Genomic DNA, 22388 nt, shown 5'->3' with positions numbered 1-22388 from the left:
TGTGCGGGGAGTCACTAAGATTGTGCACCTGATATCCTGCATGTGTCGCTTCCCCGCTCAGGTCCCTGGAGTTCACCTTCTTCTTCCTGGTGCATGTAAGTGCATTGTCCGTGTATAATGCGCTGTGCGGGGAGTCACTAAGATCATGTGCCCGATATCCTGCATGTGTCGCTTTCCCGCTCAGGTCCCAGGAGATCACCTTCTTCTTCCTGGTGCATGTAAGTGCATTGTCCGTGTATAATGCGCTGTGCGGAGAGTTACTAAGATTGTGCACCGATATCCTGCATGTGTCGCTTCCCCGCTCAGGTCCCCGGAGTTCACCTTCTTCTTCCTGGTGCATGTAAGTGCATTGTCCGTGTATAATGCGCTGTGCGGGGAGTCACTAAGATCGTGCACCCGATATCCTGCATGTGTCACTTCCCCGCTCAGGTCCCAGGAGTTCACCTTCTTCATCCTGGTGCATGTAAGTGCATTGTCCGTGTATAATGCGCTGTGCGGGGAGTCACTAAGATCGTGCACCCGATATCCTGCATGTGTCGCTTCCCCGCTCAGGTCCCCGGAGTTGCGTCACAATTTAAATGTTAAATCCGGCGCTCAGTCCGAATCCGTCAGATCATCCCTAATCAGTCGGACGGTCCGCCCCCGGTTTCTGTCGTATGAAAGCAGCGCAGCTACGCCACAATTTGATCGCGTGCGGCATAATCCGCTTCTAAATTTCAGAAAACCAGACGGAAATGCGACCCTTAGTAAATAAGCCCCATTTTATGGAATGGCAGCACTAAAAAGTCAAAAGTACAATTCGTTCTGCAGATAATGGAAAAATATCAAAGTTATGGCTTTTGGGTGAGGGGAGTAAAAAACAGAAGAGGGTCTGAGTCCTCTAAGGGTTAAAAGGTTATTTTATGTGACAATTTTTCCTTGTCTTGCAACTTTCACAACCTCCGTCTATCCTAATAATAAACCCTGGGGGCTTATGGTTACAATGAAACTACAATTTTGTGAGCCATGGGCTACTATGTAACCCTAAGAGAGTGCCCCAGGCTCCGCGTGGACCTGCATATGACGGATAATCCATCTTCCAGCGTCACCTGTGCCGGTTGTTACCGTCCCCTGTCCTCCGAGGTCACCGGATGTGTCCCCACTGCTCTCCCAATTACCAGGATCCACAGCCAGCGGTTACGGGAAAGCGCTCACCTCTGCAACACTGTCTCCACCATTCTTAATCCCGTCAGAATCTGGTAACCTGGCAACCATTTCCAAGGAGACCGTGTTCCCAGGATATGTAGGAAGCCGGATCTGGCTGACAGCTGAGGCCTGGGATCAGTCACCAGTGCGGTATATAAGGAGGTGAGGATTTATGGCTGGTATCGGGGTTATATATTGGATACATTGTATAGAGGGGTTATACATCGTCCTATGGCACAATCAATGAGCGCGTCTCGTCTGTAGCCAATGCTGCGCCTCTTATCGCCTCCTGGATGCAGTTTCTTACCCCCTTATTATTGGGGCTTATTCATTATCGTTGCACGAGCGCGGTTTTGCGGTAGAATATCCAATACCCAGTCTATAGTGTGGGGAACAAATCACATGAACATAATTTTGCAATGAACATGGACCCACAAGAGTCAATGTAGACTGTTGCGGTTTACATGCATTAGGCGTTATTTCATCCCATGTTGCATCCTACACGGACTTGTAGACTATTGGTTATACCGACAATGGGGCACATTTACTTACCCGTCACATCGCGTCCCCGCTGTGCGTTGTCTGATGAAGATTCGGAGCTGCCGCAATTCACATAGCTCGTCCGCCTGATTTCCTGCATGTGTCGCTTCCCCGCTCAGGTCCCAGGAGATCACCTTCTTCTTCCCGGTGCATGTAAGTGCATTGTCCGTGTATAATGCGCTGTGCGGGGAGTCATTAAGATCCTGCACCCGATATCCTGCATGTGTCACTTCCCTGCTCAGGTCCCTGGAGTTCACCTTCTTCTTCCCGGTGCATGTAAGTGCATTGTCCGTGTATAATGCGCTGTGCGGGGAGTCACTAAGATCGTGCGCCCGATATCCTGCATGTGTCACTTCCCCGCTCAGGTCCCCGGAGTTCACCTTCTTCTTCCTGGTGCATGTAAGTGCATTGTCCGTGTATAATGCGCTGTGCGGGGAGTCACTAAGATCGTGCGCCCGATATCCTGCATGTGTCACTTCCCCGCTCAGGTCCCCGGAGTTCACCTTCTTCTTCCTGGTGCATGTATGTGCATTGTCCGTGTATAATGCGCTGTGCGGGGAGTCACTAAGATCCAGCACCCGATATCCTGCATGTGTCACTTCCCCGCTCAGGTCCCCGGAGTTCACCTTCTTCTTCCTGGTGCATGTAAGTGCATTGTCCGTGTATAATGTGCTGTGCGGGGAGTCACTAAGATCCTGCCCCCGATATCCTGCATGTGTCGCTTCCCCGCTCAGGTCCCCGGAGTTCACCTTCTTCTTCCTGGTGCATGTAAGTGCATTGTCCGTGTATAATGTGCTGTGCGGGGAGTCACTAAGATCCTGCGCCCGATATTCTGCATGTGTCGCTTCCCCGCTCAGGTCCCCGGAGTTCACCTTCTTCTTCCAGGTGCATGTAAGTGCATTGTCAGTGTATAATGCGCTGTGCGGGGAGTCACTAAGATCCTGCGCCCGATATTCTGCATGTGTCGCTTCCCCGCTCAGGTCCCCGGAGTTCACCTTCTTCTTCCTGGTGCATGTAAGTGCATTGTCCATGTATAATGCGCTGTGCGGGGAGTCATTAAGATCCTGCACCCGATATCCTGCATGTGTCACTTCCCTGCTCAGGTCCCTGGAGTTCACCTTCTTCTTCCCGGTGCATGTGACTGCTGATCTTGCGACACAATTTCGTTTTTAAATTCCGCGGTTTGTCCGAATCAGTCAGGTTGTCCGACGTCCACGCCCCCAGATTTCTGTTGCATGCAAGCCGGCGCCGATGTGCCCCAATCCAAACGCGTGTGCCAAAACCCGGGGCAATTCAGCGCAAAACCAAAACCCGACGAAAATGCGGTGTTCAGACCCTTAGCAAATGTGCCCCAATATCTCCTTCTCTTCTCCGACCCTCCCTAATATCCAAGAATACATTGACAACTGGGCGTTACCATTCCCCCTTGTCAAAAGAGCCCTACACTACATTGGTTGGACAACGTTGGCATACGGAAACGCCAATTTATTTCCAACATTTACGAAGAAACATCAACAATCGCATCAATACTCTTTACTAGTATCTTAGCACCTTTCCCTGGAAACGGGTGAAAAAACGGGTGTTACTAAAGGGGTGTGTCCCTACAAGATGTCATGGCTCCTCTTTATACCCAATGCTGGGATATGTTATTTGGATGGGGGGGGTCTAGTTCCTATGTGGTGCGTTAGTTGTAGCTTCTGATCACATCCTGCGCCGGGGGTGTAATAATCTGCATCGTTGGCTTCTCGTACCAGTTACTTATCAGCCTCCACAGGCTCCGGTCACAGGGATAAGACAATTCTTCACCCGTCTTAGGGCATTACCCTTCCTGCCAGACTCTAAATGTGGCATAAAAGCCTGTAAAGCGGAGCCACGGCTAATCCCAGCAGCAGCCGCCGCCGCAGCGCGGTCACCAGGGGCTTTGTGGGGGACTATGGGGGTGCAGTGATTAGTATTATCTGCCAGCACAATTGTACAAGTGAGTTATAATAATCGCCAAGACTTCATGGATCCATGCCACGTGTGAGAGCGCCACGCTGTGGCGATTTACACCCCTGCCCATATCCTGTATCGCTTCTCATCCATAGATTTATTCTAATTTATTATTTAAATTCTTCTAATTATTATTATGTGATGGTGACTGGAATGAGAGGTGGTCGCAGTTTATGTGTTAATGGACACGATGTAATTCTTCATTTGCCCTGCGGGGGTGCTGCAGGAACAGTAGTGGATTATAATAGAGGGGACCCACAGCCACTCACCCAGATCCGGTGCACCCTCCCCTACCCAGTGCTTCATACTTGGCTTTGATTGTTTCCCCCCCTGAGAAACTGGACAGTAAAAACTACCCAAGACGTTGAGGCCACGCCCATAGTGCACCTAAATTGTAATTTAAATATAAATTTAAAATAAGATTTTCTTTGCATTTTGGTCTCAGATTTTTATTAAATTACAGACAATCCCTTTAAGTTACTGCAAGGTCATGACATGAAATGATGTTTGGGTGGGAGTGACAGTCTCTGGGTGGAGAAGCAAATTTCATTCCAAAAACAGGGATAAATTTCCATGTCTCCACCTTATTCTGAGAGAATCAGAAAGCGTTATACAAAGAATATGCAAAGCTGTAAAAAAGTGTTGGGTATCAGCCCCAGGGAATCTGCGTAATCACAACTTTATGGGGGTCATTTACTAAGGGCCCGATTCGCGTTTTCCCGACGTGTTACCCGAATATTTCCGATTTGCGCCGATTGTACCTGAATTGCCCCGGGATTGTGTCGCACGCGATCGTATTGTGGCGCATCGGCGCCGGCATGCACGCGACGGAAATCGGGGGGCGTGGCCGAACGAAAACCCGACGTATTCGGAAAAACCGCCTCATTTAAAAACCGAAAAAGTTTCGCTTGGGGAGCGCTTACCTTCACCTGGTCCGAGGTGGTGCATTCCGGCGCGTTGAGATGATTTTCAGCGCAGCAGCGCCACCTGGTGGACGGCGGAGGAACTACCTTCATAAATCCCGGCCGGACCCGAATCCAGAGCAGAGAATGCGCCGCTGGATCGTGAATGGGCCTGGTAAGTAAATCTGCCGGCCCATTCGCGATCCAGCGGCGCGTTCTCTGCGCTGGATTCGGGTCCGGCCAGGATTTATGATGGTAGTTCCTCCGCTGTCCACCAGGTGGCGCTGCTGCGCTGAAGTCCGCTGGAATGCCTCGAAATACACCGGCCTATCCTGGATGAAGGTGAGTGAAATTTTCGCGACACAATTTTTTTTTTAAATGCGGCGGTTTTTCCGAATACGTCGGGTTTTCGTTCGGCCACGCCCCCCGATTTCCGTCGCGTGCATGCCGGCGTCGATGCGCCACAATCCGATCGCGTGCGCCAAAAACCCGGGGCAATTCAGGTACAATCGTCGCAAATCGGAAATATTCGGGTAACACGTCGGGAAAACGCGAATCGGGCCCTTAGTAAAGGACCCCCAATGTGCTGTGTCCTCACACTGCTGTGCACTTAGCTCTCTGTTGTAAACATTTTCTCCTCTGCTCTTTATACTATGTTATAGGATCCAACAAAAAGGTTTGTTACATCTTTTGTTTAAAGCAAAGGGAAGGAGGTATGGAGCAGCTGAATGCAGAGTGCTGAGGGCACAGCAGTGTGAGGACACCCCTGATCAGAAGCTAGTGAAGGGGGTATGGAGCAGCTGAATGCAGAGTGCTGAGAGCACAGCAGTGTGAGGACACCCCTGATCAGAAGCTAGTGAAGGGGGTATGGAGCAGCTGAATGCAGAGTGCTGAGAGCACAGCAGTGTGAGGACACCCCTGATCAGAAGCTAGTGAAGGGGGTATGGAGCAGCTGAATGCAGAGTGCTGAGGGCACAGCAGTGTGAGGACACCCCTGATCAGAAGCTAGTGAAGGGGGTATGGAGCAGCTGAATGCAGAGTGCTGAGGGCACAGCAGTGTGAGGACACCCCTGATCAGAAGCTAGTGAAGGGGGTATGGGGCAGCTGAATGCAGAGTGCTGAGGGCACAGCAGTGTGAGGACACCCCTGATCAGAAGCTAGTGAAGGGGGTATGGAGCAGCTGAATGCAGAGTGCTGAGGGCACAGCAGTGTGAGGACACCCCTGATCAGAAGCTAGTGAAGGGGGTATGGAGCAGTTGAATGCAGAGTGCTGAGGGCACAGCAGTGTGAGGACACCCCTGATCAGAAGCTAGTGAAGGGGGTATGGAGCAGCTGAATGCAGAGTGCTGAGGGCACAGCAGTGTGAGGACACCCCTGATCAGAAGCTAGTGAAGGGGGTATGGAGCAGCAGAATGCAGAGTGCTGAGGGCACAGCAGTGTGAGGACACCCCTGATCAGAAGCTAGTGAAGGAGGTATGGAGCAGCTGAATGCAGAGTGCTGAGGGCACAGCAGTGTGAGGACACCCCTGATCAGAAGCTAGTGAAGGAGGTATGGAGCAGCTGAATGCAGAGTGCTGAGGGCACAGCAGTGTGAGGACACCCCTGATCAGAAGCTAGTGAAGGGGGTATGGAGCAGCAGAATGCAGAGTGCTGAGGGCACAGCAGTGTGAGGACACCCCTGATCAGAAGCTAGTGAAGGGGGTATGGAGCAGCTGAATGCAGAGTGCTGAGGGCACAGCAGTGTGAGGACACCCCTGATCAGAAGCTAGTGAAGGGGGTATGGAGCAGCTGAATGCAGAGTGCTGAGGGCACAGCAGTGTGAGGACACCCCTGATCAGAAGCTAGTGAAGGGGGTATGGAGCAGCTGAATGCAGAGTGCTGAGGGCACAGCAGTGTGAGGACACCCCTGATCAGAAGCTAGTGAAGGGGGTATGGGGCAGCTGAATGCAGAGTGCTGAGGGCACAGCAGTGTGAGGACACCCCTGATCAGAAGCTAGTGAAGGGGGTATGGGGCAGCTGAATGCAGAGTGCTGAGGGCACAGCAGTGTGAGGACACCCCTGATCAGAAGCTAGTGAAGGGGGTATGGAGCAGCTGAATGCAGAGTGCTGAGGGCACAGCAGTGTGAGGACACCCCTGATCAGAAGCTAGTGAAGGGGGTATGGAGCAGTTGAATGCAGAGTGCTGAGGGCACAGCAGTGTGAGGACACCCCTGATCAGAAGCTAGTGAAGGGGGTATGGAGCAGCTGAATGCAGAGTGCTGAGGGCACAGCAGTGTGAGGACACCCCTGATCAGAAGCTAGTGAAGGGGGTATGGAGCAGCAGAATGCAGAGTGCTGAGGGCACAGCAGTGTGAGGACACCCCTGATCAGAAGCTAGTGAAGGAGGTATGGAGCAGCTGAATGCAGAGTGCTGAGGGCACAGCAGTGTGAGGACACCCCTGATCAGAAGCTAGTGAAGGAGGTATGGAGCAGCTGAATGCAGAGTGCTGAGGGCACAGCAGTGTGAGGACACCCCTGATCAGAAGCTAGTGAAGGGGGTATGGAGCAGCAGAATGCAGAGTGCTGAGGGCACAGCAGTGTGAGGACACCCCTGATCAGAAGCTAGTGAAGGAGGTATGGAGCAGCTGAATGCAGAGTGCTGAGGGCACAGCAGTGTGAGGACACCCCTGATCAGAAGCTAGTGAAGGGGCTATGGAGCAGCAGAATGCAGAGTGCTGAGGGCACAGCAGTGTGAGGACAACCCTGATCAGAAGCTAGTGAAGGGGGTATGGAGCAGCTGAATGCAGAGTGCTGAGGGCACAGCAGTGTGAGGACACCCCTGATCAGAAGCTAGTGAAGGGGGTATGGAGCAGTTGAATGCAGAGTGCTGAGGGCACAGCAGTGTGAGGACACCCCTGATCAGAAGCTAGTGAAGGGGGTATGGAGCAGCTGAATGCAGAGTGCTGAGGGCACAGCAGTGTGAGGACACCCCTGATCAGAAGCTAGTGAAGGGGGTATGGAGCAGCAGAATGCAGAGTGCTGAGGGCACAGCAGTGTGAGGACACCCCTGATCAGAAGCTAGTGAAGGAGGTATGGAGCAGCTGAATGCAGAGTGCTGAGGGCACAGCAGTGTGAGGACACCCCTGATCAGAAGCTAGTGAAGGAGGTATGGAGCAGCTGAATGCAGAGTGCTGAGGGCACAGCAGTGTGAGGACACCCCTGATCAGAAGCTAGTGAAGGGGGTATGGAGCAGCAGAATGCAGAGTGCTGAGGGCACAGCAGTGTGAGGACACCCCTGATCAGAAGCTAGTGAAGGAGGTATGGAGCAGCTGAATGCAGAGTGCTGAGGGCACAGCAGTGTGAGGACACCCCTGATCAGAAGCTAGTGAAGGGGCTATGGAGCAGCAGAATGCAGAGTGCTGAGGGCACAGCAGTGTGAGGACAACCCTGATCAGAAGCTACATGCTCAATTCATGTTTCTAGTTTGGTTCAAATAGAATGAAGTATAATCGGTACCTGACACTTGAAATCTGCACGATCAAACCCTTTAAAGCAGACTATGAAGCGCTGTGCTAGGCTATTCTCATTACTAGTGCTACTGATCATAGGGCAATGGCCAGGGGCGGCTCCAGGTCTCAGTAGGCCCCTGGGTGACAGAGCCTCAGTGGGCCCCTTTGCATTGAATTCATGTTGCGGCATCAAAAATTCAGAAACAAAACAGTCTCCTGTTCCCTAAAATATTCCATAGTTTATCATCCAAAATAGCCCCCTCATGGGTATTTTATATAGGGCTCCCCTCACCCCATGGATTCCTTATGTACAGCCTTATGTGAGCCCCCCCATGAGCCCTGGGCCCTGGCACTTACCCTGGTTTGCCCAGCACTGACGCTGGCCCTGGTAATGGCCGCCTTGGGGATACATGGGGCACTGATCTGCAAGAAATGTTTTATTGGAAAGATGTATAAAAACTTGATCGCGTCACAGACATCTAGTCCTGTCTCCCGTGTCGGATCCTGTGAGTTCTGTTCGGAGCGTTTATCTTGGATGAGATTTTTAGAAAATGTATTAAATTACCTTCTTCTTTCCCTGCAGGTCGTATTATCTCACATCCTTTGTACGGTTATCTCTGGCAAACGTCTCGCTGGCTGTTCTCGCTGCATTTTCGGGAGGGATAAGGAGGAGAACTTTAACTATTGGATGCCCACATCATACCACCCTGCCGCTCCCACCAGCACTGTAAGTCGATGTCATACCCAGTGCTTTATGTTTTGTGATGGATTTTGTTAATACATTTTCATATCGTTCCTCTGATTCCCCCCCAATGAAATGAATACTAAAATTTTGGTTGCCTGCAGCCACCACCAGAGGGCGATCTCTGTATATTTATTTGATTATCATATTAAACAAAAAAGAAGAACTTTTTAGTCTGGTGCATAAGAACATTTAAAGGGGTTTTCCAACGTCTTAATATTAATGTGACCTTTCTATACCTGGAAGAACAGCTCCTTAGGCCCCGTGCACACACCCGTCCGTATCATCGCCCCCATGGAACCGTGGGAACAATAACAAGTTCTAAAGTTCCGTTAAGTTCAATCACAGTGCAACAAGCACACAACGTCTCAGCGCACCTTGGCCAAGCCGAGTGGCCACTGAGACTAGTATGGGACACGTCCTAAATTTTTCCGAAATACGTAGGTAGCCGCTCACTTCCTATGGAGAGGGGAGGGGTGCTCACCCAACTTACAAGTTTGTGTGCATGAGCCCCTGATCAGTACTGACTGAGCTGTGAAGTTGAGCTGTAGTTACCCGGTCTGGCCACTATACAGAAAACAGTGCTGTTCTTCCTGCTCAATTTTTGTGTTATTCCTGGCACTGAAGTTGACTTAAATCAGCTGAATAATAAAAACCCAATCAGAGGACTGATACTTACCCCTCTCTGGCTCCCGATTCCTGCTCCAGTACTTTAGGTTTCGGCTTGGAGCCTAAAGCAGAAGTTCCAGGGGACCACGGGACTTGTTCCTGTTTTGCGCCCCCTTTGGTCTGAGGAGGCCGGCCATTGTATAAAGCAGGTCTTGTGACTCCCCAAAATTTTAGTATTGGCCCTGAATGATAAATGCAGGAAACAGAGCAAGATAAGTGTTCTTTTTTTTTTTCTTACGCCGGTCCCTGCTCCCTGGAATTGTGGAAAACCCCTTTAAGTTTGTTTTTTTTGTTGTAAACCGCCCCCTTATCAGATCAGATCAGGACATGGTCGACCTCTGAACTCCCCACTGAAATTTGACTTTTCCAATGCGTCTTCACTAGAGATGAGCGAGCACTAAAATGCTCGGGTGCTCGTTATTCGATACAAGCTTTTCCCGATGCTCGAGTGCTCGTCTCGAATAACGAACCCCATTGAAGTCAATGGGAGACTCGAGCATTTTTTTAGTAAAAGAGAACAGTAAAAGAACACAGTGCTTAATGACATATTCCAGATGTTTCCTGATGTTTTGCTTGTAAGAACACATTGAAATAACACTATTCCTCACTTTCCAGGTGTGCGCGCGTGTCTCCCGCTAGGTTCGGAGATGTTCGGAACATCTGGAATGTGAAGAATATTGTTCTTTCAATGTGTCCTGCCCTTAAATGTTCGTGTTTTCACTGTTTTTAATGTTTTAATTCTATTCTTCACTTTGCAGCTGTGCGGTGTATCTCCGAACCTATCGGGAGACACGCGCGCACAGCTGCAAAGTGAAGAATAGTGTTATTTAAATGTGTTCTGCCCTTAAATGTTCGTGTTTTCACTGTTTTTAATGTTTTAATTCTATTCTTCACATTGCAGGTGTGCGCGCGTGTCTCCCGATAGGTTCGGAGATACACCGCACAGCTGCAAAGTGAAGAATAGAATTAAAACATTAAAAACAGTGAAAACACGAACATTTAAGGGCAGGACACATTGAAAGAACAATATTCTTCACATTCCAGATGTTCCGAACATCTCCGAACCTAGCGGGAGACACGCGCGAACACCTGGAAAGTGAAGAATAGTGTTATTTCTATGTGTTCTAACAAGCAAAACATCAGGAAACATCTGGGATATTTTATTATGTAATAAAAATACTGTTCTTCACTTAATTTAATGCTCGATCTCGAGCCGGCGAGATACTCGTCCGAGTAACGAGTCGGTCCGAATATGCTAATACTCGACCGAGCAGTATACTCGCTCATCTCTAGTCTTCACCTATGACAACATCATCATCATCATCATCATCATCACATATTGGGGGTCATTTACTAACGACCCAATTCGCGTTTTCCCGACGTGTTACCCGAATATTTCCGATTTGCGCCGCTTGTACATGAATTGCCCCGGGTTTTTGGCGCACGCGATCGGATTGTGGCGCATCGGGGCCGGCATGCGCGCGACAGAAATCGGGGGGCGTGGCCGAACGAAAACCCGACGTATTCGGAAAAACCGCCGCATTTAAAAACCGAAATGTGTCGCTTGGGAAGCGCTCACCTTCACCTGCTATGGGATGGTGCATTCCGGGGCGTTAAGATTATTTTCGGCGCAGCAGCGCCACCTGGTGGACGGCGGAGGAACTACCTTCTTAAATCCCAGCCGGACCCGAATCCTGTGCAGAGAACGCGCCGCTGGATCGCGAATGGGCCGGGTAAGTAAATGTGCCCCATTGTGTCGCAGAGGAACCCACTTTTATTTGGGCTGCTGGGAGTAGTAGTCCCACAACCGCTTGAGAGTTACAGTTTGGAGACCACTGGGACAGCAGATCTGTACAGAGGGGACAGTGTTTTGCAGAATTTGGGATGAAGTGAATACCCAGCAGGGATGAAGGGTCCCTCTGTAATTGGCCATTTTGTTCCCACCATGGATAGACTTGTGTTTGTGCTGTTTTGGTTTTCTTTGTGGCTTTTGTATCTCAGATGTGTGGTATATATTGTTGTGTCCACGCCACAAGGCATATATGGTGCCAGCCTCGTACAATGGCTGATGCGCCTCATTAAGGGGGCAGATGCCCCTCTGTACGGAGCTCTATGGTCCATGTGTTGGGGGTCGAAGCTCAGAGCCGGGGACTAATGGAGTCTCTTATCTATTTCTCCACAATGTCTTCTATAGAATTCACTTCTACAAAGCCCCAAACCCACAGAACAGACAATCCAAAGCTAATTAGCGGATTCCTAGACAAAACCAAACCCCTAAAAAAAGATGTGTCTGATTTGTCGGCCATTGTGTTTCCAGCCCCCCCCCCCTTTTTTCCTGAGCAGCGGGGGTCTGTTACTGGGGAGAAGCCCCCAAATACTGGGCCACACACATCACTGCGTCTACAGTCTTGTAACAGACAAAAGTCCTGCAACTTTTCAATATGGAGGTTGTTAAGTTCCTCATTGTTATCAAGAGCTCTGCTTGCTGTCGGTGAATGTTCCCATTCGCTGGGCTGTGGGGCAGATGTGACTGTATATGTGGGACTCCGTACGAATGGGAAGCTGATCCCTACTTCCAAAAGGTGCAGAGATTAGCAAAGGGACAGGAATTTACAAGTCTGAAGGTAATGGAGCTCCTAAAGTGATTTTTGTATGGACAGCTATTCCGTAAAACCCTCCATAGACGTGTATCCTCGGTTTGTATCAGTCACTGCACTTGTTGCTCGTCTCCTTCCATATACAGTTTGAAATAATAACCCTCATCCACAAAGCTCTGCACAATGCTGCACCTCCCTATCTCTTCTCTCATCTCCGTCTATTGCCCAACCTTCCTGGAACAGCAGGGTGAGCACTCACAGTAATGAAAGTGTTGGAAATATCTGCCCGCTGTGTTCAGCAATCTCCACCGCTCCTATTGTACTGAATGGAGGGGCCGGATGAATGCTCAATTAAGAGAGGACAGGACCGTGTTTTCCGTATCACTGGGGGTCAGACCCCACAATCACCTTCTTATCCCGTATCCTATGGACGCTCCCTTCTCGCTTTTTAGCAGTGAAATAATTTTGGTTCTGGTCCCATATTTTGTAAGACTAAAATATTAGATAATAATTCTCACAACCCCCCCCCCCCCGGGGTGCATGGAGGTCCTAATCTGCCCCTGGGGGGGGAGGCTTTCCCAGGACGTTCCCTCTCCACCTTTTAATTAACTTTCCCAAAGTGATTCCTTTTCTTCTGTGGATGACTCTGAGCGGCCTCTCCCTTATTGCAGCCGGAGAGTCCGGACCAGTCAGCGCCGCAAAATGTTTGTACAGAAGACAAAAACTTTCCTAAATGTCTCCTGTATCCATGGCGATGTCTCTCCCATCAATGGCATCTGACTCCCGACTCCACGGAGTTATAACCTCATCTCACACAGTGCAGAGGATTGTACCACAGCTTTCCCCTCGCTGCCTCCTTCCTCCCTCGCTGCCTCCTCCCTCCCTGGCCTCCTTCTTCACTGCCTCCTTCCTCGCTGCCTCCTCCCTCGCTGCCTCCTTCCTCGCTGCCTCCTCCCTCGCTGCCTCCTTCCTCGCTGCCTCCTCCCTCGCTGCCTCCTTCCTCGCTGCCTCCTCCCTCGCTGCCTCCTTCCTCCCTCGCTGCCTCCTTCCTCGCTGCCTCCTCCCTCGCTGCCTCCTCCCTCCCTGGCCTCCTTCTTCACTGCCTCCTTCCTCGCTGCCTCCTCCCTCGCTGCCTCCTGCCTCGCTGCCTCCTTCCTCCCTCGCTGCCTCCTTCCTCGCTGCCTCCTGCCTCGCTGCCTCCTCCCTCGATGTCTCCTCCCTCGCTGCCTCCTTCCTCCCTCGCTGCCTCCTCCCTCGCTGCCTCCTCCCTCGCTGGCCTCCTCCTTCACTGCCTCCTTCCTCGCTGCCTCCTTCCTCGCTGCCTGCTGCCTCCCTCGCTGCCTCCTTCCTCCCTCGCTGCCTCCTGCCTCGCTGCCTCCTCCCTCGCTGCCTCCTCCCTCGCTGCCTCCTTCCTCCCTCGCTGCCTCCTCCCTCGCTGCCTCCTCCCTCGCTGCCTCCTCCCTCGCTGCCTCCTTCCTCGCTGCCTCCTCCCTCGCTGCCTCCTTCCTCGCTGCCTCCTCCCTCGCTGCCTCCTGCCTCGCTGCCTCCTCCCTCGCTGCCTCCTTCCTCGCTGGCCTCCTCCTTCACTGCCTCCTTCCTCGCTGCCTCCTTCCTCGCTGCCTCCTTCCTCGCTGCCTCCTCCCTCGCTGCCTCCTTCCTCGCTGCCTCCTTCCTCGCTGCCTCCTTCCTCGCTGCCTCCTCCCTCGTTGCCTCCTTCCTCGCTGGCCTCCTCCTTCACTGCCTCCTTCCTCGCTGCCTCCTCCCTCGCTGCCTCCTCCCTCGCTGCCTCCCCCTCGCTGCTTCCCCCCTCGCTGCCTCCCCCCTCGCTGCCTCCTCCCTCGCTGCCTCCTTCCTCTCTGGCCTCCTTCATAGCTGCCTCCTTCCTTGCTGCCTCGCTGCCTCCTTCCTCTCTGGCCTCCTTCCTCGCTGCCTCCTTCGTCGTTGCCTCCTCCCTAGCTGCCTCCTCCCTGGCTGCCGCCTCCCCCCTCGCTGCCTCCCCCCTCGCTGCCCCCTCCCTTGCTGCCTCCTGCCTCACTGCCTCCTTCCTAGCTGCCTCCTTCCTAGCTGCCTCCTTCCTTGCTGCCTCGCTGCCTCCTTCCTCTTTGGCCTCCTTCCTCCCTGCCTCCCCCCTCCCTGCCTCCCCCCTCCCTGCCTCCTCCCTCGCTGCCTCCTGCCTCGCTGCCTCCTTCCTAGCTGCCTCACTGCCTCCTTCCTCGCTGCCTCCTTCCTCGCTGCCTCCTCCCTGGCTGCCTCCTCCCTGGCTGCCTCCTCCCTCGCTGCCTCCTCCCTCGCTGCCTCCTTCCTCGCTGGCCTCCTCCCTGGCTGACTCCTCCCTCGCTGACTCCTCCCTCGCTGATTCCTCCCTCCCTCGCTGCCTCCTCCCTCCCTCGCTGCCTCCTTCCTCCCTCGCTGACTCCTCCCTCGCTGACTCCTCCCTCGCTGGCCAATTCAATTAAATCAGTTTACAAAATTTTTGTAGAATTTGTCTTCTTCCAGAGCTCAGATGAAATGTCTTTTACGGTTTCCCTCGCTGCCTCCTTCCTCCCTCTCTGCCTTTACAATCCTGTATCCTGGTGCTAGATGTAAATCTAGAGTCATAGACAGAGGATCTGGTACTTCTTCAAGGAAATATACCACCAGGTTGAAGGATTGTAAACCAAGCACATTGACATCCTGGTGTGCCCCCCTTCTGACAGGATCTGCTCTTCTTTTAGCTTCTAAGGACCTTGTTTCTAGGGAAAAAAAGTTTCAAAAATTATGCAAATGAATCTTAGGGGCTCTGGGCTCCATAGATGTCAATGGCCTAATTTGCATAATTTTTAAAACCTTTATTTAAAAAAAAAAAAACAGTGCATAAGAAGCTGCAAGAAGAGCAGATCCAGTCAGAGGGGGCACATACCAGCATGTGAGTGCGCTTGTTTTACAATCCTTCATCCTGGTGGCAGATTTCCTTTAAGTTATTTGCCGTCTGTCACATTATCATGGCTGGTGATGTACTTTTCCAAAATCCAGCCCCAGGTGTCAATTTATGCATTGAAAAAATTTCCCAATGTTAATATTGAGATCTTTTCTACTTATTATGCTGCAGTTTTATCGCACGTGCAAATGCCATGTGTGTATACAGCCCAAAGGTGCCGCCATCTGGCCTGTGGGGGCCGCCATGTCTGTGTGTGCAGGGTCCATAGATGATGTTCTGTAAAATTCTAGAACCCATTGTGTCTGTTGCTTAAATATATAATATTTATTCTGCACAATCTACTTTAAGAGAACCTGTCACCAGGATTTACCCCATTAAACAACAAGTCTCCTCCGGTTGTGGATGAAATGTCCCCTCTTTTATATAAAATCTCACCCATTTATTAAACATCTCATCCAAAGTCGCATGAAAATGAGCAGAGAAGAGTCAAATTTTAAGGCTGCAGAGGGAGTGTCACTTTGGACTCCTCTGCCTTTGGTTCAATATTGCCGAGAAACATATTTATATATATTATTAAAGATAAAAATCTCCTATTTCCGATCACACCAGGCTTTGGGTTCAGGTCGGAGCAAGAATTTTATTCGCAGCTCACTATTTATTCTGTAGATCACAGAATCATAAGCCTTATGCAATCTAAAAGACGTGATTCTTATCTTTAATATGACACCAGCAGCATGTTTCTAGGTCCCGTAGAACTGAAGATAGACTATCCCCCCTCCAACCTCTAAACTTGACTCATTTCAGGCAAAATATGACTCATCTCTGCTCATGACTTTGGAGAAGATTTTTTAATATATATATATATATATATAGGTAAATGGATAAGATTTCAAATAAGAAAGTGACATTCTATAAAGGCCGTATCCCCTTTTTATTAATGGGGTAATATCTGCTGACAGGTTCCTCTTTAAAGTATTGTAGTTTTGTAAATGCCCCTGTAATTGGGGTTTTTCAGGCGGAGCGCTGCTCATGTAATGGCTGGATAATAAATCCTGGCGCTGATCTTTCGGTATCGCTGAGTATCTCTATAATCGCGGCTGCGCCCAGGGAGGGGTCTCGCTTTATTTTGCGATGTTTTTTTAGTGTGATCTTTCCCATTCTGGCAGTTTCCGGGTAAATGTCTTCTTCCTCAACATATGTTTCCAATCTCGCCCAAACATATGTCTGGAAGGGTGGGGGGAGCTGGGAATTCTGGGAATTATTAACACTTTGGATGCTTGAGGCGGTTAAGACATTTGCATATTTGTATTATCAGCGTATACATTGTTATCATTTATTATATATTTACTTTTCCTTATTTTAGCGCGACTCCTCCTGAGATGAACAAACTGCGGCAGAGTCTCCGGAGGAAAAAGCCAACGTACGTCCCGGAGGCGAGCCGACCCCACCAGTGGGGGGCAGATGAGGAGGCCGTGAGGAGGGGGAAGTGCAGCTTCCCTGTCAGGGTGAGGCCAGAATAACGAATCCTCTACATATAAACCTCCGCAATATTATACATCTATCTATCTATCTATCTATCTATCTATCTATCTATCTATCTATCTCCTATCTATCTCCTATCTATCTATCTATCTATCTATCTATCTATCTATCTATCTATCTCCTATCTATCTATCTCCTATCTATCTATCTATCTATCTCCTATCTATCTCCTATCTATCTATCTATCTATCTATCTATCTATCTATCTATCTCCTATCTATCTCCTATCTATCTATCTATCTATCTATCTATCTATCTATCTATCTCCTATCTATCTATCTATCTATCTATCTATCTCCTATCTATCTCCTATCTATCTATCTATCTCCTTTCTATCTATCTATCTCCTATCTATCTATTTCCTATCTATCTATCTATTTCCTATCTATCTATCTATCTATCTATCTATCTATCTATCTATCTATCTCCTATCTATCTATCTCCTATCTATCTATCTATCTATCTATCTATCTATCTATCTCCTATCTATCTATCTATCTATCTATCTATCTCCTATCTATCTCCTATCTATCTATCTATCTATCTATCTATCTATCTATCTATCTATCTATCTATCTATCCATATCTATCTATCTATCTATCTATCTATCCATCTCCTATCTATCTATCTATCTATCTATCTATCTATCTACCCATCTCATATCTATCTATCTATCTATCTATCTATCTATCTATCTATCCATCTCATATCTATCTATCTATCTATCTATCTATCTATCTATCTATTTCCTATCTATCTATCTCCTATCTATCTATCTATCTATCTATCTATCTATCTATCTATCTCCTATCTATCTATCTCCTATCTATCTATCTATCTATCTCCTATCTATCTATCTATCTATCTATCTATCTATCTCCTATCTATCTATCTATCTATCTATCTATCTATCTATCTATCTATCTATCTATCTATCTCCTATCTATCTATCTATCTATCTATCTCCTATCTATCTCCTATCTATCTATCTATCTATCTATCTATCTATCTATCTATCCATATCTATCTATCTATCTATCTATCTATCTATCCATCTCCTATCTATCTATCTATCTATCTATCTACCCATCTCATATCTATCTATCTATCTATCTATCTATCTATCTATCTATCTATCCATCTCATATCTATCTATCTATCTATCTATCTATCTATCTATCTATCTATCTATCTATTTCCTATCTATCTATCTATCTCCTATCTATCTATCTATCTATCTATCTATCTCCTATCTATCTATCTCCTATCTATCTATCTATCTATCTATCTATCTCCTATCTATCTATCTATCTATCTATCTATCTATCTATCTCCTATCTATCTATCCATCTCCTATCTATCTATCTATCTATCTATCTATCTATCTATCTATCTATCTCCTATCTATCTATCTATCTATCTCCTATCTATCTATCTATCTATCTATCTTCTATCTATCTATCTCCTATCTATCTATCTATCTATCTATCTATCTATCTATCTATCTCCTATCTATCTCCTATCTATCTATCTATCTATCTATCTATCTATCTATCTCCTATCTATCTATCTATCTATCTATCTATCTATCTATCTATCTCCTATCTATCTCCTATCTATCTATCTATCTCCTTTCTATCTATCTATCTATCTATCTATCTATCTATCTCCTATCTATCTATTTCCTATCTATCTATCTATTTCCTATCTATCTATCTATCTATCTATCTATCTCCTATCTATCTATCTATCTATCTATCTCCTATCTATCTATCTCCTATCTATCTATCTATCTATCTATCTATCTCCTATCTATCTATCTATCTATCTATCTATCTATCTATCTATCTCCTATCTATCTCCTATCTATCTATCTATCTATCTATCTATCTATCTATCTATCTCCTATCTATCTATCTATCTATCTATCTATCTATCTATCTATCTATCTCCTATCTATCTCCTATCTATCTATCTATCTCCTTTCTATCTATCTATCTATCTATCTATCTATCTCCTATCTATCTATTTCCTATCTATCTATCTATTTCCTATCTATCTATCTATCTATCTATCTATCTATCTATCTATCTCCTATCTATCTATCTATCTATCTATCTATCTCCTATCTATCTATCTCCTATCTATCTATCTATCTATCTCCTATCTATCTATCTATCTATCTATCTATCTATCTATCTATCTCCTATCTATCTATCTATCTATCTCCTATCTATCTATCTATCTATCTATCTATCTATCTATCTATCTCCTATCTATCTCCTATCTATCTCCTATTTATCTATCTATCTATCTATCTATCTCCTATCTATCTCCTATCTATCTCCTATTTATCTATCTATCTATCTATCTATCTATCTCCTATCTATCTCCTATCTATCTCCTATTTATCTATCTATCTATCTATCTCCTATCTATCTATATATATATCTATCTATCTATCTTCTATCTATCTATCTATCTTGATAGAGAAAGGCTCTTGCAGAGCCGAAACGTCGCTGTCACAGTTGCTCACTATGGAATAAAGACACTTTTTTACTTTTATCTACAACGGAGTGCTGCCCGCTTTCTTTATACTATCTATCTATCTATCTATCTATCTATCTATCTATCTATCCATATCTATCTATCTATCTATCTATCTATCTATCTATCTATCTATCCATCTCCTATCTATCTATCTATCTATCTATCTATCTACCCATCTCATATCTATCTATCTATCTATCTATCTATCCATCTCATATCTATCTATCTATCTATCTATCTATCTATTTCCTATCTATCTATCTATCTATCTCCTATCTATCTATCTATCTATCTATCTATCTATCTCCTATCTATCTATCTCCTATCTATCTATCTATCTATCTCCTATCTATCTATCTATCTATCTATCTATCTATCTCCTATCTATCTATCTATCTATCTATCTCCTATCTATCCATCTCCTATCTATCTATCTATCTATCTCCTATCTATCTATCTATCTATCTCCTATCTATCTATCTATCTATCTATCTATCTATCTATCTATCTCCTATCTATCTATCTATCTCCTATCTATCTCCTATCTATCTATCTCCTATCTATCATCTATCTATCTCCTATTTATCTATCTATCTATCTATCTCCTATCTATCTCCTATCTATCTCCTATCTATCTCCTATCTATCTATCTATCTATCTATATATCTATCTATCTATCTATCTATCTATCTCCTATCTATCTCCTATCTATCTATCTATCTATCTATCTATCTATCTATCTATCTATCTATCTCCTATCTATCTATCTATCTATCTCCTATCTATCTATCTATCTATCTCCTATCTATCTCCTATCTATCTCCTATTTATCTATCTATCTATCTATCTATCTCCTATCTATCTCCTATCTATCTCCTATTTATCTATCTATCTATCTATCTATCTCCTATCTATCTCCTATCTATCTCCTATTTATCTATCTATCTATCTATCTCCTATCTATCTATATATATATCTATCTATCTATCTTCTATCTATCTATCTATCTTGATAGAGAAAGGCTCTTGCAGAGCCGAAACGTCGCTGTCACAGTTGCTCACTATGGAATAAAGACACTTTTTTACTTTTATCTACAACGGAGTGCTGCCCGCTTTCTTTATACTATCTATCTATCTATCTATCTATCTATCTATCTATCTATCTCCTATCTATCTATCTATCTCCTATCTATCTATCTATCTCCTATCTATCTATCTATCTTCTATCTATCTATCTATCTATCTATCTATCTCCTATCTATCTATCTATCTATCTATCTATCTATCTATCTATCTCCTATCTATCTATCTATCTATCTCCTATCTATCTATCTATCTATCTCCTATCTATCTATCTATCTCCTATCTATCTATCTATCTATCTATCTATCTATCTCCTATCTATCTCCTATCTATCTCCTATCTATCTATCTATCTATCTATCTATCTCCTATCTATCTATCTATCTATCTATCTCCTATCTATCTCCTATCTATCTATCTATCTATCTATCTATCTATCTATCTATCTAAAATTAGAAAAAATAGCAGCACAGTCACTTAGAAAAAATTGATCTATGGGTGCTATCCTACACTCTCACCATGCAGAGTCCATGAAGTATAAAAAATGAAAAACGGCAGCACTCCATATAGTGAAAACAAAACGTGGTTTTTATTCCACCTCGTGCGACGTTTCGGCTGTTTCCCAGCCTTTGTCAAGACAATTGTGTCATGATTTACAGAGATATTTATAGTCACATAGTGATGACATCATATTGTTAGTAAACAAACATCAGTGATCAGCATATACATATAATACAGTGCATATTCTGTTGTGATCCAATATATCAAACATATAAGTTCACCTTTAGTGCAGCAATCTTTTACATAACCGATCATATAGTTAATACAGATAAATTACATATAGTATAAAGAGTGCTCTAATGGTTCACCTGTATAGGTACCTCCTCCTGGTATAGTCAAACACATGGACGCCGTTCGCGTCTTCAGAGCGCTACTGCGCATGTCTGTGAGAAGTCAAGGAGAGCAGATGCTGTAGTGCGCATGTCACGCATGCGCACACGCATAGCGGCGTTAAAAGACGCCATCTTGGAAAAGGTATGTGCCAGCACAGCCAGTAGTTCCCATGAAACATAGAGAAAGCCTGACTAGTATAGAGTAATCTGATCACTACTTGTTCTTCTAGCGGCTATCAGTATGGCAGACTGAAAAAAAGTGTGATCATGACATTATGTCGCAGTATACCAAATCATGGGTCACAGCTAAGTATGTTCAGTGTAAGGATGGTACTGTAATCATAGTACCAGGCTAGTAACTTGCTAACTACAAAATGTGGGCTACCTAGATACGTCAAAAAGACTATAGAGAGTACCACCAAAGTATGTGGGTCACAGAACCAAGGTGCTACCCAATAATGGGCAGATCCTAGGAACGTATGGAGTGTACGCAGGATCCTAGTGGAGATGTATCTATCTCCTACCAAGAACACTGCGGATGTCTCCCCCACTAGTGGATATCAAAAAACTGAAAAAAGCCCTAGCGGTTAGACAAGTGCCAATGTACGAACAGAGCTGTAGTACTGCTATCCATCTATCTATCTATCTATCTATCCATCTCCTATCTATCTCCTATCTATCTATCTATCTCCTATCTATCTATCTATCCATCTCCTATCTATCTATCTATCTATCTATCTATCTATCTATCTATCTATCTATCTATCCATCTCCTATCTATCCATCTCCTATCTATCTATCTATCTATCTATCTATCTATCTATCTATCTCATCTATCTATCTATCTACCTCATATCTATCCATCTATCTATCTCCTATCTATCTATCCATCTATCTATCTATCCATCTATCTATCTATCCATCTCCTATCTATCCATCTCCTATCTATCTATCTATCTATCTATCTATCTATCTATCTATCTATCTCCTATCTATCTATCCATCTCCTATCTATCTATCTATCTATCTATCTATCTATCTATCTATCTATCCATCTCCTATCTATCTATCTATCTATCTATCTATCTATCTATCTATCCATCTCCTATCTATCCATCTCCTATCTATCTATCTATCTATCTATCTATCTATCTATCTATCTCATCTATCTATCTATCTACCTCATATCTATCCATCTATCTATCTCCTATCTATCTATCTATCTATCTATCTATCCATCTCCTATCTATCCATCTCCTATCTATCTATCTATCTTTCTATCTCCTATC

The 22388-nt window shown here is 46.0% G+C and overlaps 1 long non-coding RNA gene across 1 annotated transcript in view; it reads left to right on the top strand.

Moving 5' to 3' along the window:
* LOC140077079 (uncharacterized) overlaps positions 1–22388 on the top strand; it is a 58470-nt gene that overhangs the window by 35042 nt on the left and 1040 nt on the right. Inside the window, exons 2-3 of the long non-coding RNA XR_011849696.1 lie at positions 8691–8834; positions 16396–16537. This is a non-coding gene — a long non-coding RNA (uncharacterized lncRNA). The remainder of the gene's footprint in view (positions 1–8690; positions 8835–16395; positions 16538–22388) is intronic.

The sequence above is a fragment of the Engystomops pustulosus genome, chromosome 9 (assembly GCF_040894005.1).
Source record: "Engystomops pustulosus chromosome 9, aEngPut4.maternal, whole genome shotgun sequence".
In the NCBI taxonomy this organism is placed as follows: domain Eukaryota; kingdom Metazoa; phylum Chordata; class Amphibia; order Anura; family Leptodactylidae; genus Engystomops; species Engystomops pustulosus.
Note: the sequence above shows the minus strand (reverse complement) of the source record. Positions and strands in the feature narration are given on the sequence as shown.